Source organism: Thermobia domestica, chromosome 15 (genome assembly GCF_964235325.1).
Source record: "Thermobia domestica chromosome 15, izTheDome1.hap1.1, whole genome shotgun sequence".
Classification (NCBI taxonomy): Eukaryota; Metazoa; Arthropoda; class Insecta; order Zygentoma; family Lepismatidae; genus Thermobia; species Thermobia domestica.
In genome coordinates, this window is record NC_137468.1 from 2,583,226 (window position 1) to 2,600,019 (window position 16,794).

The following is a 16,794-nucleotide window of genomic DNA, read 5'->3' on the forward strand; positions in this document are numbered from 1 at the left end:
TGCCACAAGTTCTCTTGTACGCCTTAGAACAATAAGGGCTGTAGCGTTCAGGGAGAGAGAGAGAAACAACTTAATTCCATTGCAGTTATATGCTTATTAAATGTTAACTTATATTTATCAATTATGTAAGTGATCGTATCGTTTTCTGTTTATTATTATTATTATTATTATTATTATTATTATTATTATTATTAATAATAATAATAATAATAATTCTTATTATTATACATTTCTTAATACGTTGATTGCCATGTGTATGGAATTCCATACATACGGCTGTTCTGTACAGTAGAGCGTGATTATTTTCCATACGCAAACAATGTAGATATTCCAAGTTTGTTGTGTTCGTTCTATAGGTGTGTATGTAATTAGATACATATGGCGTAGAAATCAAAATTTAATGTCCATGCCACGTATATACAAAACCATAGACAAAGACATTTATGAACAAAGACATTGAGTTTGAGTTTAACGTCTCGTTCAGCAACGAAGCTATATGAGACGTCGGCCTACTGATTAACGTGGACTCCGAACCACGTGAGCTCTCGCCGGGAATCGAAGCCGGGTCTTCCACGCCAAAGGCGCGTACGCTAACCACTAAGGAGCTTATGAACAGATACATTTATGAGCTAAAACAAAGGCGAAAACAAAGATGTGTGATGTGATTTTGAATTTATCGTCCCTTTCAGCAGCGAGGCTATATGAGACGTGGACCTACTGATTAACGTGAAATCCGAACCACATGAGCTCCCCCCGGACGAAAACAAAGACCTTTGGAATTGACAATTGTTTGGACATTCCAGTCGAACCTACGTAATATTAACAACGTTTCTACGATAATTTCGTAACATTGTATTATTTCTTTTGTTGATTAGCTTGGTTAGGCTTATTTAAACACTTTCTTCTTTGCACCGACGTGTCGCATCTCTTGGATGAAGATACACTAGCTCTCACTGTAAATCTAATCGAGAACCAATGCACTTGAACCATTTGACCACAACAAGGCACATTTAAAAAGAAGTTTCGATTTTGTTCGGAAAATTGGGATTAGGTGTAACATTTAAAAATATATTTAAGAAAGGGTACTTAGTAAACGCACTGTACTTTCTCGCTCGAATTTTTTACAGTGACTTATGTTAGGCTGCAACTGTTATTGAAACTTTTATTTGGGAAATTGCGAATAAAATAATGTTTTGGAAAACTTTGCTAGAAGAAACTTCAGGCCCAAAAGTAAAGTACCCATTGGTCATATTTCCGTTAGAAATAACTTGATCCATATATTAGAATTATAAAGGATATAATTGTATGTGAACTATAAGCAAAAGCGTCTGAGCAATTTCTGAGAAAATTATGCAAAAAGTCACCCCCAAGAATAAATTATCCCTTGTGGATCTTTTCAGGACAAACGAGGGAATTATACCATATAGCTAGGTTATTTATGTAACACGTATTTATAAAATATGAACAACAAACATATCCTGAGTTGTTTTTAGGAAGGTCATCGGGAAAAGCTTACCCCCAAAGGTAAACTCTTCTATCTGTAATTTTGACAGTATATCGAGTAATTTTTAAGCAAATCGTCGGGAAAAATTTCACTGTCGAAGTAAACTACTTCTTTTGGATTTTTCTTTTCGGAACAAGCGAGTTATACCATATTGTAAGATTATTACAGAAAATATCTTTACTGAAATTAGAACAAATTTGTCTCAGTTATTACTGAGACAATTGTCCAAAAAAAAATCAACCCTTGAGAAAACCACTTCTTCTGTATGTTATCGGAATAAACTATTTATGCTCTATGTTAGTTTATTAATGAAATATTTCTTTACGAAATATGAACAAAATTGCCTGAGGCGTTAATGGGAAAACCATCTGGGGAAAGCTCACCCTAAGATTAAGCTACTCCTTCCAACGAGTTGTCATATTGTTAGGTAATTAATGATACGTTTATTTATGAAATGTGGTTGAGAAAATTGTGCAAAAAGAACGCATACCATACAGTAAATTACACCATATATATTTTTTCAGAAAAATTATTCATATGTGGTGGAGATTTGTTAATAAAATATATATTTATCAAAAGTAAATAAAATCGTCACAGCTTTTTTTTTTATTTGAGAAAATTGAATTATTTTAAATTTTAATCCTTCAGTAAATTACCATTGCTTTTAGGTGTCGAAGGACATAAAATTCGAAAGATATTATGTTATTAAAACGTTATGTCTAGAATTCGGTGCAGATACGTTGAACAGTATGGCCTCTATTTGAGTGCGTGTAAAAGCGTGACGAACCGAGAGACAAATAGATGGACAGATATCGAAAAATCATTTTTTTTTCCGATATGTAGGAGCCATGTAACTTGAATTTATTGAAATCTGGTATTCGGTTTTCATAACTATTACCACACTTTCTTCTTTCGTCGCGCGAATGTGAAAACGAATAGGCCTACACCGACACGTAATGTGATAATTTGTAATCCCAAAAATTTAATTTGTTATGTTTAATGTGTGGTTACTCTAGGAAAACAAGCTTATGCATGTTACGTCATTTTATTATCAGTTTTTCACGCTACTGTATAGTTCGGTACGATTATAGTTAATATTCATGGCATCTATGGAAGCTTTCGCGTTCCTCACAAAGAGAGCTGTAAAATTTAGTTTTGTTTAAAGAAAGCACTCTTGATTTTTTTTCACACAGACTTGCATTTGCTGCACTTGTGGATATGAAACAAAAGGAGAGAGAGAGAGAGTCAAAGAAACACACACACAGAAACACTAGAACAGTTTTTTTTTCTTCATGACAACGAGCTATCGCTGTGACTGTGTTCCTCACGCTGTGTGTTAAGCTGCAGGTTGCTCTTGTTTTGTTTTTTCCAGTTCCTGACTCACAGACACTCGCAGTGAGTTGAAGCTGTGTAAAAACGGAGAGGGAACGGTTAAGCATACCATACCATAAACTAAAAACAATCGCTTTTAGTAATAAATAGTAAGCTAATTCTGAATAAATACGTCATCAGAAAAACAAAAAGTTATTTCATTATTATATTATTTCGTTTCTTCTTAACATAAAAATTATACCCTTTCTACAATGTTCTGTAAAGAAAAAAAATTGAACAGGACCGGATGGGATTCGATCTGGTGTCAAAACAGTATAAGAATTACTAGTCCGTCACTCTACCCACTTGACCACACAGATTTTCTATTGTTGTCTATCTTTTTCTTAAGAAATAAATGCTCATGGCTATAGAGCATGTCACTTCCGAACTTAAGACAACAGTTTTTCTCTTTGTTTATATATTTCCTTATAACATCTTGCTTACAGAAGCTAATTTATATTTGGCAGACAATTTACACCCTAGATTTAAGCCAATAAATGCAATATTTCACTCCAATTTCCAGTTCCTTCATTCAATTCTTCTCCTACTAATCTTGTTATTCCCTCTGCAATCGTGCTGTGCTACTCCAAAAATTCCCTCGAAAACATTATTGCCAGTATACACAAAACCGAACATAATTTTGTTTTTTGCTTATATTTTTATTATTTTATTATATTTTTTTGGAAATATCTCCTTAGATGGATTGCTTTCTATTATCTCTACGTACTAATAACTAAATTTTACCAATAAACATATGGAAAATGGAATAATTGCAAAAAATTGTGAGTTACAGTATACGCGCAATATTTTTTGCGCATGGGAGTACCTAGGGAACGTGTCTAGTATGTTCTAGGTATGGTCCCCATGCCGTAAGCGTCAATGAACCACAAAATTACTCAGCCAAAATATGTTAAATTGCCTATATGCCTAATGTGTTTACATTAAGGTGAGTCTAAACAACACTAAACAAATAAAAAAATGTAGGGTTATCCTAAGGTGTGGGCGAATTACCAACGTTTGGATTACTAGCCGCGTGCTCTTCCGACTTGTCCATAGAGGCGATGAAGAGAACGTCGCTTGTAGAGGGATAAATTGTTGAAGTCTTTCGAATTTGGCTAATCAAAGTGCTCCTTTAACCGTGTATATTCGACGATAACCGTTTGGGATCAGATATAATCTGTTCGCCATGTAATTTTATAACAAAATGACGTCTATTTAGCCCCACTTTCTTCCATATTCACTTTCAAATGATCGGCGACAGTTGCCATCTAATAAAGTTTATGCGTTTGTTGCTTCTACATAGTACACAATCGCTTAGAAAAAGAAGCAACAGATGCGTCAAATGTGGGAGATGAATATTATTTAGAACACCTAAATGGCGAATGCCTAGCACATCTTGTGCTGTTAGGGTATTTGAAAGAATATGTATCTAAAGGACGTACCTAGAACATGACAGATATATGTCCCAAGTGAAGACATAAAAACAAATGACTATTAGAGAGCGAAACTGAGCCAGGTATATAAATGATATATTTGTGATACATAGTTGCAAATATCAATTAGGTATAAAAAGTACCTAAAACTGTAGGTAGCTGAAATACATACTTAGCACATGAATATCATATGTGCCAAGTGTCATGTATCTAAAAAGTAGCTGGGACACCTAAATGGCACATGCCTAGCACATCATGTGCTTTTAGGGTTATTGGGGTGCAAGCAGCAAAAGTTTTAGGGGAGCCGAGCTCATTAATGAAGCACTAGAAATTATGTTTAGGAAGGTTACTATACAACATTCTTTTAAGCAGGGAAGGGAGACGTTCACTCTCTAGTTCTGGTTTGATTCTAATCAAAATAGTTGAAATGAATGTGAAGATTAATAAGTATTCGCCATATTCCATGAAATCTAATAATTTTACGAAATACATATTGGATCTTCTTTTTAATCTTAGGACAGGAAAGGGGGAGTAATTCATACCACATTAGAAGGCTAAATTCGCTGCTCATTCCCAGTGTGACCACCCAACAAAAATATTTCGTACTAAACTATGCAAAAAAAGTACTAGATCTGGGGAAAAAGTACTACAATTTTATCTGCTCCCGTTTCTCCCTATTTATGACGTTTTACGATATTAATATCTTCTTAGAAGGTTTCCGGCAGCTCCCCCTCCCGTGTGAGTGGGGTAGTGACCTCCCACTTTCTTGAAAGAACCGCCAACTTTAATTTATTATTTTATTTATTTATTTATTTATTTATTTATTTTACAATCAAACTTCAATACAAACCGTACAAACCACTTACCCCTTCCCAAGTTTGACTTTTGACCCCGAACTAAAAATCCTGGCGTAATCCCTGCTTAATTGTCGTATTAGAACTAGGAATGGGCGAAACCGTTTTTTATAAAAACCGAAAACCGGTTTCTATAAAACCGAAACCCGAACAACCGACATTTCGGTTTTCTCCAAAACCGGTTCGGTTTTTCACATAAACCGGTTTCGGTTTTCTCCAAAACCGGTTCGGTTTTCACCGAAACTGGTTTCGGTGAAAACTTTTCGAAACCACATAAAACTATTTCTGTGGAAATGGATTCGGTTTCCGGAGAACAACGAAACACCATTCTGGTCAGAAATAGAACAAATTTTGAAAAAAAAAACAACGGAATCGGTTCTGAAGAAAACCGAAACCGGATCAGGTGAAAAACAGAACCGGTTTTGGAGAAAACCGATAACCGGTTTCGGAGAAAACCGAAACCGGTTTTTGAAAATTTTCAAAACCGAAAAACCGGTTTTTGTGCCCACCACTAATTAGAACTCTGTAAAACCACTAAAGCAACACAAGTATGACAGATGTAGAGGATGTCGGAAGAAAGCAAGAAATATAAAATGGGCTTATTGAGAAAATCAAGTTTTAGTTCCTTAATAGCCTACTGTTTAAACGGATCACCAAATATGCAATATTGTTTACTGTGGTCATTTATTAGTTTTAACCCTTCGTTCTTTGGCACTTTCGTACTTCCTATTTTCCCCAATAGAATGAACTATAAGTCAAAAGTTCATCAGATTTCTTTTTCTCTCACAAATGAGAAAAGAAGAGGATGAGAAAAGTACTTTATTTGTTGGTGAACGTAATAGAACTAACATATCATAAAATGTTCTAGATCTATTTATAGTACGCAACTATTGTGACGATGTGCAGACTCTTTTTAATTATTTAGCTCGTTTTATTCCACCATAATGTAGAGATCTGCTCACGCTAATTCTGTAGCGGATGTCACAAAGAAATATACTTAAATTACACCATTATTTTCATGGGAAAAGGTGGTTTTAATCTAGGGGAATGACAACATTATTTATAAAAAGTAAGTTTATTACATGACTAAAATGGTAATATATAACAACATTTGATTTAGTGATTCAACTAAAGTAATGGAATATCTGATAGTTCATTTGATAGATTGATACCTAACTTATATATATATTGATTGACAGGCTAAAGATTGAAATATTTAAGTTAGAAGATACGGAAGATGAAATACAAGTAGGTGACAACAGTTCTTAATCTTGAAAGTTTTATGGTAGGTACACAATTCATTTTGAAGTACCGCATGACATCTCTATACTTGAATTTTATGATGCAACAAGAGATTATACATACCTTATGGTAGTATTCTTGTAACTCTTAGAAACTTTGACGATGATTCTGTCTGGCCACAACCGACGTCTCGAACCTCTACACCCTTGCACCGGAACAAGTGATCCCCCGTTTGAGACCTTGAGGTTCTTTTATATTATTCGCGAGGGTCACACCCAAGCCTCACATCCGTCAGTACATCCGTTTTATCATCTCCACAAATATGGAAACTTATTGCTCTTTTGCATTCTGATTGGCTCTTAGAGACTGCCGCACCCAAAATACGTGGCGTGACACACATGTACATACGTGTACTGTCACAGCCGGAAGAATTAAATGGCGTGATCTCTAGACTTATCTATAGATTCATATCTATATAACCAATTTCAACATATTAATGCGGTGTCACGTTGCCAAAATCATGATTATGTATCCTGTAGGATAACTATGAGTAATCTTCGACAAGTAAACTTCCTACAAAATTGCGCAGCAAAAGCAACATTAGTCACTTTCAGAAAGTTTTACGTATTTCCTGTTTCTGTTGCTAGGTTGTAGCAAGTCAAGAGAGAGAAAATGTCTTTTAAAATGCATATGAATCAAAATTATCTTTTTCAATTCCTTCAATAAAGAGCAATGTAACCATATTTTTGAACTCAGCGTCACATTCCCACTGCTTCATAATTTTCGTCCTCGAAAATCATCAAGAAGCGAGCGGTGAAGCTTGAATACAGATATCCTTACTTTTCGAGTGACCCTCGTAAAAAATATATATATATTGAAAAAAAAAGTTTTCGCGAAGTGAAGAAAGCATAGGTTATGTATACTTATGAGTCTGTTGTCAGCATAGTCGCATTTCATCTTTTCTTAACAATAATACAGAAAACGTTTATAACAAAATGGTGTCTCTGTTCCTTCACATAACACAACGAAAATGGAAATACAGGTGATTATGAATGAGTAACATCAACTAACAAAAATATTTTAGTTTGACACATCATATAACATTACCGATGTACTATATCAAAGTTAAAGATGAACAACATTTCAATGTGCTAAAATTTGCAAGAAGTCACTCGAATGAAATATTACACTAAAGTTGAAAAGTCAATGACATATTGAACATGCTACATTAAGAGAAAAAGTCAATTTTCTCAATTGTCACAAATGCTACGATTGCAAGAATGCAACAGGAGAACAACCTACATATGTTCATTAACAACTAAGAGTTCTCAGTTCTAAAGATTCATTATTTTAAAAAAAAATCTTGCATAAAAACCTTAACGACAAGTATCCACATTTTATTGGAATTGTAATATATGCAAAAAGGACAGAGAATAAAGTAACGACAGAGAGTGAATTAGACTACTGGACGATAACAGAGAACCGTTCGGTTTATCATTCTAACGGTGATTTTGTAATGTTCAGCACACTATCTTAAATTCAATTCAGTTTCTTTAGTACAGTAGATTCACTAATGGCAAATTCTGAACTTTAATGAAAGTAAGTATTAATATACGGTTACGTACGTTAAATACTACAATCTAGTGAGATGTGTACCATCTCATATTCAACGAAATAGGGTCCCATTAAAAAATTTAACACTACACAAGTAAGTAAGAAATAGTATTGTTATAATTAGTAACAATGTAATATACTCAGGAGCACAATAGTTTGCATTATTTCATTACATTATACACATATTTTAATTTCAATATTGTGCTTATGAAGTGATTGAATGAAATGAGAGAACATAACCCATTGATTAAGAGATTGGCACCTAAGATGAATGGAAAAGAAGATATGCCAATACATAATTTGGGGTAATTACATAGCAAGACAGCCTTGTTTCGTTGTTTACAAAGATAAATGAATGATTACAATTTAGTCACCCCAAGTAATTGGTAATGAGTGATTAGTAACGTCAACTATTAATGGGGTTTAAATAGAGATCTCTACAGTTACATAGCTCGTAGAGATCTGGTTACATAAAGATTCGAGATATCAACAAGGGTTGAATTACTATTATTGACTACCATTGATTTGTTAATTTATTATAATGAATTTCCAATATTTAAGTTCATGTAGATTCAAGGGGGGACTACCGTCAAACTGTTGATATTATGATCTTGAATTTTAATTTATCTCTTTACTATAGGTTATATTATTTTAAGTGTGACAAACAACGAATAATAGTTCAATATCGAGTTTACTCGTAGAAATTGCCTTGAGTCTACATGTCATGAATTTAAAATTTATTGGAACCCTGTTTCGTTTTAAGTAATCCTCCAAAATAATGAGTAATCATCTCTTTCCTTTCTCCTTTTTTTTTCGTGCGTTTTAAGTTTACAGGTGTATTCAAAGGAGCGAGGAAGGAAAAGGACCCTTTGTTGTTTTTTTTTTTTTTGGAACTTCGGAGAATCGAACCAATACTTAGTTTTGGGACCTTCACTCTTAGTGGTTTTTACTTCCGCCTGGTCATGGGCGAGTTTTATTAGGTATACCGAATTGAGCCAATTAAAGAAGTTTAATCATTCACATATTATTAATTTCTTGCCGCCATCAAAGTATGTTGCCATAGGCGGGTATTTGCAACCTTAGATTTAGGAGGAGCAGGGGCAATAGTCGTTTTTGTAACCTTTCGATTAAGTAGCAATCGTCTCCCCTTTCTCCTATTATTTACTTTAAATTGCCAATGGAGCGAGGAGAGAGGATTTTAGATTGTCGATCTGTGACGAGGGGGAATCGAACCTCAGAGTACTTGTATTCAGGAACTAAATCGTATCCCTAATATAATTTGGAATCAACATGGAATCAATCTGGAATCAACGTTACTAGGGGGCTATTTCTCTAACATCACGACAATTGAACAGACACATAGAATAAAAAATTATAATTGCATGCTTAGACGAGTTACATCAAAGGAAATATTAGATAACAAGTATTATGTGCTACGCCGTGGACAACCACAATACTTGATAGGGGTTTCCTGTTTACGCATTAAAATGCTATTACAGGAACTTGTGTGAATGAACGAAGAAAGTTGCAGCAATATTTCCATCTGTAAGTATGAGTTTTAAACCAAGATAAGGTATTACATAATTCTACAATTATATTCTTCAAGCTGTTTATGTGCGATATCGATATACTAGTGAAAAATAATGTGGGGATGGAACGTTTTAATTCTTACTAATGTTAGCAAGCGAACCCATAACGCCTAATATGGGTTGAAAATATGTTTTCTGTTATTCGATTGGTGGCTGAAATTTATTAGTGGAAATCCGTTCGGGCGTTGTCCGGAAACGTTGATTCGTATCGAAGTGTAATATTGTTCTTCAACATTCGATATTAAGGATTCAGAAGGTATGCCACGTAGGTGGTGTACAGTGTACAGTGTATTTAGTGCAATTTAGTGCAGTTATCTAGTGAAGTGAACGATGAAGTGTAAAAAAAAATTGTTGTAGAATTAGTATAAAAACAAAAGTATTAAAGTAAGAACAAGAAAAGGAAAATTTCGTTAACCAGGTAAGTAAATAAGCATTTTCGAGTGTCCCTTTCTTGGTCCTACCAAACATCATATAGACTACCACTAATAATACATTAGTGATACTGCAGGTGCTCCAGGAATACTATTTTCGAAGGGTGAACTATCCTTGTAAAGATCACAGTCATCCACTTGTCCGTCCAATAGCTATTCCAAATGTCTGAAGATTTAACCATTTTTTTTTTTTTTGAAGTATCCCCTTCTAGTGCTGGCCGTTAATTTTGAACGAGGCGCTTCTCGAGCCGTAGTCAAGAGTTACTCATGAAAAGACAATTGAAAATATATTAATTCTTAATGTTATAAGCTCTAAATAACAATTAAATAAACTCTAATTAAGAAATCCAATTCATTAATACATAACAATAATATTAATCACCATTAACGAATTTTAATACATTAATACTTAATAATAACTTCTTTAACAGCACAACACAATTAATAGAATGGATATATAGTACGGAATGATAAATAATTTATTCTATATTCTTATATTGTTATTTTGTATTCTTATTCACTCGTTTTTTTTTATGAGTATGAAAACGTTGGTAGTATAATCTAAAGTGCATGCGTAACCGCATAATAATGCATTTGTCTGTTCATTCATATGTGTGTCCTTGTTCTGCTGATAGCGAGTCTTTGGAATTTTGTGATGATAAAGTCTTCCGGGCTTCCAACTTTACGTAATGATTTGTTATATAAGATTAAGTAATAGTGAAGTTGAAGAGTATAAAATGTTTGCATGCAAATGTTTGCATAGACTTTCTCTCTCTTTTTTATTTATTTATATTTCTCTTAAAAATAGTAAATAGATAAAAGGAATCCACACAATTGATATTAGGCAAACCCCTGTTCATATGATTAATTATTTATTGTGTTATTTGTCTATTTACCTAATCAAGAGTCTACCTATGTCTTTTAATAATAGATTTCGTATTAAGAGATAATAAGGGTCTGTCGTCGGCTAGAAATGAGAATACATTTTAAATAACTTGATTGTACTTACAACTTGTGGCAAAACAAGCTTTTATCTGTATAGAAAGGAACTAGATTATTACAAAATTATTTTTATTTTCTTTTGTTAAATACCATGTTGCACCATATAAATTAGTGCGATAAAATTTATTAGATAATGAAAATGAATCGAATTTCTTGAATTACGTCCCATGATTATGCCTGTTAGGCTAATGGAGACGGTGGCGATGAGTAATGAATGAAAATGATGAAATGAAGGACGTGGGAAAAAACGGGAAAATCTCAAGAAAACACACGGTGTTATCCACCATAATTATTAAGATAAGAACACTAATGAGTAAGAACTTAGAATATAACATTAGAATGCACGTTGAAGAGGAAGAAGGCACTCATCAACATTCAATGACATTTAAGAGGACACACTCACTGGCCGCTCAAAATACTTCCGGAACAATTTAGGAAAATTTACGCCAATTATTCGGGGACGCCGGTAGCAGAAAGTTAAACTATACCATAGATGTTTGCATGATGTAACGCCCTGTCTGGTGTGTGGATGGACCCTTACAGTCTGCAATGGGGTTGATGGCACTATGTTGCTTACTAATAACTTCCGTTAGGGGCAACCCTGACTCTAGCGTGATTTTAATTAAACTCCGTTAGGCAGGGGTGTCCCTGGGGGAATGTTGTTAATTCACCTCGCATGCTCTCAGCAAGTGGATGTGAGAGGACTGAAGAATTTCACCAATTAACACCTACACATTGGAACAAGACTTGAATGCATGGAGTCTGGAGTATATGTAGAATTAGTAATTAGAGGGAATGTAGCATGAGTAATGGCATGTAATGCATGTAGTGTCATATGTAGTGTTGACATAACTTGCTTGATTTCCTTTTCACTTTTCTTATTATCACTATATAGTTTATTATCAGTTATATAACAGATGCAACGCAAAGGTTTTCTGCATGTTTCATGTGCAAGGTTGAGTGTTTTTGTTTTATTTTATTTTAGTTTTTTTTTTTTTTTTTCATAATTAATAGCGCACTCAAGGGAGTTATATCTATGTGTGTGCTAACTGTATAAGTAATAAACTATTGGGATATATGAGTAATATACTAATTAATAAGTTAGCCTATAAGTTACTGAACATAGTGTTCTTATATAAAATATGTGAACGAAGTCAACACATATATATCGACAATGTGCAAAATATATAATAATCTAACAATTTAACTAAATAACTATTACATATACATATTCAAATAAATCTAGCAATTATATAACGTTACTTCTACACTTCTAATGATAAAACAACAGTAAATCAATATTAATCAATAATACAAGGATAATCATCATTAGTCTGAAACATAACTTGCGCAACACATATAATTATGTACTAATAATATCACCATAACTACATTATCATCTGTGATCAAAGCACATCTGTAATCAAAGCAATATAACGTTCATAATAGTACCTTAATAAGGAGTAGTAAGGCGCATAACTCAATAACATTTGATATATTCAGATAGTCAGCACAGGTAAAAGTCAAGCTGTCTAGGAAATGGAAATCACTCTTAGGACTGACGCTTCATCCAACCTAAAGCGGTCAGAGTAAAAGCACTCGTACGCAGAAAGCCTTCTTCGGAAAGGCTACTGTGGAGCACATATTCCTTATTTGCCAATGGAACAATAATATTTTTTTTTAGCTAATTTAATGGTGACAATTAGATAACAATTTAAAGGTCAAACGTCTAAACAGAGTTCGAAATGGAGCAGTGGGCGAACAAGGATCAGCCTCCATTTTGTAACACAATATCAAAGGCAATTCCGTGCTCACTCGAGAACGGAAGGCTTCCAATCCGAGAGCATCATAATTCTTTAAATTTTCAGATTTGATTAAATAACTTTAGAATTCATTTAATGTTATAATTTTTCTTGCAGTATAATTTGCTATTTGGTGTAAGTAAGGTGGAAAGCTAGTAATGGATGTTAATTAATTATTAATCTTATTATTGTTTCCAGATTATAGAATGCTCATGACTATTCATTTGTTTTAATGTACGGTACAATTTAGTTAACCTTTTATTATTATTATTATTATTATTATTATTATTATTATTATTATTATTATTATTATTATTATTATTATTATTATTGCATGAAAACTTTTTGAGTAAGGCTGTTACCATTCAACTTGACCTAATTCCAATAATAGAGCATTAATCTCAATTAGTAATAATGGTGATTTTATAATTTAGAACCTTCTTCTTTTTAAAGTATTGCGCTTCATTGCATGAAAGTTGTAGATAAAGATTGTTGTGCTGAGAGTGTGTGCTGATAACAGTTGAGTAAGGAAGTAGATAACTTACTTCCGGAATATAGAAACTACTCAAGAAAACACTATTACATAATATCAGATAATACTGTTATGAAGTAAGATCGTTGGGAAAGGAATAATGTTTGATTTAACAATATGAAGTATATAACAATATATTTTTTTTTTTCGTTTGCTTTTAACAAGTATGAAATATATTACAAAACATATACTTGCTTAGAGAAAGAGACCTTTAAAAAAAAAGTACAGAATGTTGCTGGATCAGGCCGGAAATAAACCGGAAATAAAAAGAAGTAAAGGGGAAGAAGGCGTCCTTGCTTCGTAACAGAGTACTATACCTACATTCATGCCAATCCAAAAAAAATAAAGAGGGAGGGGTATACAGGTATTTCGGGGCTACCTATAGTGCTCAAACAAACGGTGAATTGTGAATTGTCATCCATCTGTAGTATCTGTAATACAATGATGTATGTAACTATAATACCTTTTTATAGAATATACTATAATGCTGCATTGCATTAATACAAACAAAGCAAGACGTAATTACTTACGACCGATGACAATTTATAGAGGCATTATCTGTAAAAGGAAGCAAAACATGATTATACAAAATTAAAATTATTGTTGCTCGTGTTCTTTGCATGTCTGTTTCTGTTTTCAAATGACAATTTCATCGTTCTCACTGCTTCATTATCTAATGCTTTAGAGTAAAATAATACTAATAGAATTATGGAAATATACACCTCTCTGCTATACGAGGACGAAGCATACAGTGATTCATGATTGGTTATCTTACGATATAAGGGAATATAAATTATTATATCAGTCCCTTCTATATATTTTTATTTCCTTAGCTATCTCTTCTAGCTACTAATTACCTGCGCAGGAATTTAGACAGTAAAAGAAAAGAAAATAACATTAAAAGAAATACAATGAATGAGATAGAAGAAAAAAAAATACTAATGCTCGCTTATTTTGAGTTTTATCTATAGATATTACATTTTGAGAGTTCTATCCTTATTGTTAATCTATCACGGCTGGCCTCTATTATTATAATGACCTCTTATACCACGGCCTCTATTATTATAGAATCATTGTCCTCCATGATTTATCAGTACACTCTGTCGATTGATTGTAATTTGGGTTGACTGTATTTCACATCATTGAGTTCCAAGGGAACACCAGAAAGGACACGTAAACCTGCTTGAACCTTAGCAATTCATACAATTAAGTAGTTTCTTAACTACATTTACACACGACCTGGCTCACGAGTAAAATATTTTCCAATACACGGGGTTCAAACCATTTTTAATGTGTACTCATAATTAACTCTAGTTTGTTACATGCTCTTAGAACGGCATACTTAATTCGAAAACGTTCATAGGGTGTTTTATTCCGTCTTGCAAATAAGGCAATGGTTCACCAAGCTTAGCGGAGGCTGCGAAGGCGAAAGCCTATCTGGACCTATAAAATACGAAGGCGTATCCTATTTTTAATTCTTATTCTCTCTCATTAATGCGATTTTCAATCCTTCTAACGGAAGTATTACTTTTAACAAATAAATAATTTGTATTTTCCATTTCTTTATTTCTCTCTTTTCTTTTCACTTGGTGTTTTTTTTTTTGTCTTGTCTGTCTGTCTGTCTTCTTTGGTCTGCTGTCAACACCAGGAATATAATACCTACGCAAGGAATCAAGGTGTTTCCTCAGTTGTATATATTTATATATTTTCTTCTTATTCTCTTTTCTCTTTTTTTTTTAAGCAGGGTTTCCGACCATATATGGATTTAAAACTATTTTGTACTTCTCTAAACTACTCTTTTCTCTATTTATTCCTTCTATACATATAAATATTTGATTGGGTACCCATTTACTTACTTAATTATTTATTTAAGTATTAATATAACATTTCTTTCAGAAAGCCTGCATCAACATTGAATTTCACGTTAGAAGTTCCTACGCCTATCGCGATAACTTAACTTTTTTTTTTTTTTACTATGAAATGATCGAACAATTCGATCAGGTTGAAACTAGAGAACTTGGACAATATAACTTCGTTCGTTCAACATTAACGAACCCCTTAATCTTTCTTAATGATGTACGTTGTATACATTTAGGAAATAACCCCGGCTTAGTTACCAAATTTGTAATGAGGTCTAATCATTTTTTTTTTTTTTTTTTTTTTACGTATGTGCTTTCCTACGCTTATCAATTTTGGCTTTTTGTTTTTACTGCTGACTAGTTAAGACCTTTGTGCTGATTTTCTTTATACGATCAAGATTCTTTTTCACGAGTTTTCCATACGGGGTTCGGCATGGAGTCTCGAGTTCGAGTCCTAATTCAGCCTTTCTACCAAACACCAATTCAAAAGGAGAACAAGGATGGTGTTTGTGTTTTATAGTATTATAAGAGTAACAAGCAGTTCTAACAAATAGAGACCAATCTTTCTGGGAAGTAGACATATATTTCTTCAAATAGTTTACCAAAGCTTGGTCATATTTCTCCATTCGTGAATTTATTCTATGATGGTAATTAATACTAAACTTTTGATGTATACCGAGTACAGTCATAATTTCGCTAGTTACTTGTGTGTGGAATTTAGAACCAAGGTCTGACAATATATGGCGGGGTGGACCAAAATAACAAATAATATCCTCCAATAAAAACTTTGCAACATTCTTGGCTGTTATTGTTCTTAATGGTCGTGCCACTACATAGTTTGAAAACATATCGACAGCGGTGATGACGTACTTATAACCATTAGAGGGGGGCAGTGGGCCAAATACTTCCAAAGTTAAAGTATGGAAAGGAGCTAAGGGTTTAATTGGTTCATGCAACCGTAATGGTGTAGTGGTTGAGTCTTTACTTTCTTGACATTCGCGACATGTCTTAATATACTGTTTGATATCGAATCCCATTCGAGGCCAATAAAATCGCTCATTGACACGAGAAAACACTTTGCTCTCTCCAAGATGTCCGCCTTCTAGACATGATGTATGGATAGCATATAAAACCTCAGGAACCAGACTTCGAGGAACACATTGTTTTAAATCATTATTAGACTTACGATATAAAACCCCATCTACTAATACATACGGACGAGCCTCATTATTAGTAGGATCAGACCTTACTAAATCACGAATTCTACCAAAATATTCGTCTTCTTTCTGTGCCTTGATTACATCAGTCGCGCCAATTTTCATCATGTTTATACACAGCCCTTCGTCGCGATTGGCGTTTTCTTCCACACTTAGGGTGTGCGTCGGATATCTGGACATGCAGTCCGAATGTCGATTAGAGGGGTTACCTCTTATCGCTTTAATCGAGAAGTTATATGATTGCAACCTGATTAACCAAAGAAGATATTTTCCTTTTAGATTTTTCATGTTCCTTAAATAGCAAACACAACAACTATCAGTAAATGCAGTGAAGTGAGGCACTC

At 33.5% G+C, this 16,794-nt stretch overlaps 1 protein-coding gene across 2 annotated transcripts in view; it reads right to left on the bottom strand.

Moving 5' to 3' along the window:
* The window catches only part of LOC145671804 (general odorant-binding protein 56h-like), a 76,300-nt gene that overhangs the window by 44,351 nt on the left and 15,155 nt on the right, over positions 1–16,794 (bottom strand). Inside the window, exon 1 of one of the 2 annotated variants that reach the window (XM_081741038.1) lies at positions 6,528–7,178. The exons of the other annotated variant lie outside the window; for it this stretch is intronic. The gene's annotated coding sequence lies outside the window, so the exon portion shown is untranslated. Of the gene's footprint in view, positions 1–6,527; positions 7,179–16,794 lie in introns of those variants that run through there. 2 annotated transcript variants of the gene reach the window in all.